We start from the raw sequence: 4,289 nt of genomic DNA, 5'->3' as shown, positions 1-4,289 counted from the left end.
ATATATATATATATATATATATATACTTACATTCACACACAAACTCATTCACACGCATACACATACACATACTTATTCACGTATGCATATTCTCACACATACATATACATCCATGAGCATATATTCTTACACTCCTACATACATCTGTATACATCCGTATACATCCATTTACATAGAAGCCCATAGACATATTCAGGGATAGTCTCTTACATTCACATATAACCGTAAGCATTTATGAACACACGCTTTTCATCATCTAAACGTACACGGACCACGTACAAACATACATACTTATACTCACACACACACACACACACACACACACACACACTTACACACACATACATCCATACACTGATATATATTCATTCAAACTCAAACACACACACGTGTGTGTGTGTGTGTGTGCGTGTCCATATGTGTGTCAACGCATACACCCACATATACGTACGCATACATCCACTCATATACATCGAACATTGACAAGCAGACACATACGTTTATGTCCACTAGACATATATACGCAACTTTTCTAATGTCGGTAGTGACTTGCAGCGCCGTCTACTTTATATTGATTTCTCTAAATATCTCCGTGTTTAACCAACAAATGCCATTTACAATAAACTTGTTGCTTTATTTGTAAGGGATTTTCTTGAGTTTTTCTTTCTTTCTTTATAAATGTATTTGTTTATTTACTTGTTAGTTCTTATTTCTTCACCTTTGTGACCGTTTAGTGGTTTGTAGCTATTTATTTTCAAAACATTTTCTATTTTCTTAACTCATTTTGACCAACCCATATCATACGTTTCTTTTTTTTTTTCTTTTTTTCTAGTGGTTCTCTCATCAATACTTCGGCAAGTTCTGCCGAATTTGATGCTTACCTGACGAGATCTCATCTGTATCGAAACATGTATAGAGTTTTTTTTTACCTTGTTTCTCAAATAACTGAGATAGTCATATCTCAGTTATTTCATATTAGACATTATATTATTATTTTGTGTTATTTTTTTGTCTTTTTGTTTTAAACTGCGTGATTATTTTTTACCTTTATTTTTGATACTCGCTACATTAGACGCCAGTTATGGCTGTGAGGTTAAAAAATCAGCTTTAGAATCACGAGGTTTCGAGCTCAATTCCATTTTGTGACACCTTGGACAATGGTCTTCTACCATAGCCCCAAGCCGATCAATGCATTGTAACAAAATTTGGTTGACGGAAACTTGTGGAAGCCTGTCTTAAATATATGTGTGTGTGTATTATGTATGTGTGTGTGTGTCTCTCTCTCTCTCTGTATTTGTTACACACCTACACCCCTTGCCAACCAGTACATAAGTACTGGGCTCGATTTGTTTGACTAAACCCTTCAACGCAGTCCTCCAGCATGGCCGCAGTCCAATGACTGAAACGAATAAAATATACGCAATGGATATGTTAACACTAGAACTTAACTATTCTTTTTATGTTGATATTTCCAAGTCACTCATTCTCCAAACAAATAAACAAGATACCTTTCTGCATCGTCCAATGGACAATCTCGTACATTTATTTCGTGATTCTCACAGAAATATTTCGCTTGCTACTTAGAAAATCTACGCTTACTCGATGACAGAACATCAAAACTGAAACATGATCATTGTCGACTATTGCTCTTTCCAGAATAACTGAGAAAGCTGAAATCAAATTATCTTTTAGTTAATATTGTGTTTGTTGTTTTTCTTTCTACTGAACCGCATTATTAACTCTAGTTAGGTTTCCAATGCTATCTGCATTAAATATATAAACACATTGATATTTTACTATTGTTTGGGTTTGTTTGTATTTTTGTACTGATGGCACTCTCTAAAGAAGCTAAATATTGTCTACACCAACTAGAGCATAGAATCTTAAACATTTATTTAATGAATTTTCCATCAATTCTTCTACAACGTACGCTAACTATCCATGCTTATCCGCTGAAACAGGCTGGAATTCTCTCCCGCTCTTTGCGAAATAACAAAAACCATTAGTATGATATAAATCATTAGTTAATATATTTTTCATAACTTATAATTATATCTTTACCTTTTATATTTTACCCTGTTTCAGTTATTTGACCGCGGCCATGCTGTGGCATTGCCTTGAAGAATTTTTAGTCGAATGAATCGACCCCCAGCACTGATGTTTTTTTAAGCCTGGTACTTATTCTATCGGTCTCTTTTGCTGAAGCGCTAAGTTACGGACACGTAAACGCCCCGACACCGGTTGTCAAAGTGATGGCAAACAAACACAGACACAAAGACATACATACACACACACACACACACACACACACACACACACACATACATATGCATATATATACACACACACATAAGACGGGTTTCTTTCAGTTTTCGTCTACCAAATTCACTCAAAGGCTTTAGTCGGCCCAAAGCTATTGTAGAAGACACTTGTCCAAGGTGCCATTCAGTGGGACTGAACTCGTAACCGTGCGGTTGGGAAGCAAACTTCTAACCACACACACAGAGCCATGCCTACGTCTACACAAAGAAAGAATATTTATAGTGGATCCAGCAGAAGACATTTTAACACTAACACTTATCTATTGCTCTTCGTAGAGATTGTATCTTTAAGCTGGTATTTTACTCTAAATATTTCTAATTTTCTGTATTTAACCTGTGTACATTATGATAGATTTACTTCGTGATTCTCTTATAACTACTTCAGCAAGTACGGTTAAGTTCATCTTCATCTGATGGGGCTGTATCAAGACCGAAGCATATCTCCCATGCATGCCGAATATTATTAAAACAATATGAGCGATTTACCAATATCAATTTTCTCTAAAGCAGCGAGCTGGCAGAATCGTTGCCATGCCGAGGAAAATGCTTAACGACATTTCGTCCGTCTTTACGTTCTGCGTTCAAATTCCACCGAGACCAACTTTGCCTTTCAACCTTTCAAGGTTGACAAAATAAGTAAGTCAATGTATACGGCTTACCCACTCTCCTAAACTTGCTGGCCTTGTGCCAAAATTTGAAACTAATATTAATTTTCTCCGCTCACCGTGTAATTATTTCTCGTTAGTTTCCAATTGCGTTGTTAAGAAGTTCACCTACCATACTAAACTAACTGTAAACATATTTGATAGATTTAATATGTTTGTAGCAGATAAAGTAGCACTAGAAAACCATAGATAATATTGGTGTTACTTAACGAAAATAAAGGTGACATTAGAGGCAAATGACATTATCAATAAGTTGGTGGAGGCTACAGTGGCATGAGATACAGTTGACTCGAATGACACCTGATGATGAAGGTTAAATGAATACTAGCGAGTGTGATCAGAGTTCACATTTATTAGCAAGGTCAAAAGGATACTAAGGATAAGAGGCACGTGTTGACATCAGGTGGGGATCAAAATAGAAATGATGGACAGGTGACAATTGACGGGGTCTAAGTATAGAAGTAATACATTTCTAAATCTCTCAGAGAGATTTATGCAGTAGTGATACGATGAAGTAGTTGTATGCTGTCAACTTAAGCGGTACAGCTTCCTAGGTTTAACCAACAGTAGTATTATTCCCTTCAAGGGAATGTCACATTAAGTTGACAGCATACAGCTACTTCAGGGTCTTAGTAGTTATTATGACCAGGGAAGCGGAGGTAGCGTTTGTGGTAAGCTGAACGGAACCGACAGAGACATTAAGGACAGGGGACAGTGTTGATGGAATCAGCATAGCGAGGATGGAAAAGGAATCTTGTTGACATCAGTTGACGGTGTCAAGTTGGAGTATTATGCACAAGGAGACAGATTGACACAGTTGACGAAATTAATATAGACATGATAGATATGTATGTGTGTGTATATATATATATATATATATATATATATATATATATCCCCCTATCTATCTATCAGTCTGTCTGTCTATCTATCTATCTGTCTGTCTGTCTGTCTATATATATATATATATATATATCCATCTATGTCTCTTTATCGTCTGTCTATCTATCTATCTATCTATCTATCTATCTGTCTGTCTGTCTGTCTGTCTGTCTGTCTGTCTGTCTATCTGTCTACCACTCTACCTGTCTATACATATCTGTCTGCCTTTCTGTATTTCTCTCTAACACGTACCGTCTCTGTATGAGTTTAAAACGCTGTAACACCACTGCATATTAATGAGACAATTTAGTCGGCTAATTTCACATCAGCTCTCATAAATATTCATTAACTCAGTCACGCACACACACACACCAAACACGCACACCAAACACACACACACACACACACACACACACACACA

This window comes from Octopus bimaculoides, chromosome 15, assembly GCF_001194135.2.
Source record: "Octopus bimaculoides isolate UCB-OBI-ISO-001 chromosome 15, ASM119413v2, whole genome shotgun sequence".
Taxonomy (NCBI): domain Eukaryota; kingdom Metazoa; phylum Mollusca; class Cephalopoda; order Octopoda; family Octopodidae; genus Octopus; species Octopus bimaculoides.
Note: the sequence above shows the minus strand (reverse complement) of the source record.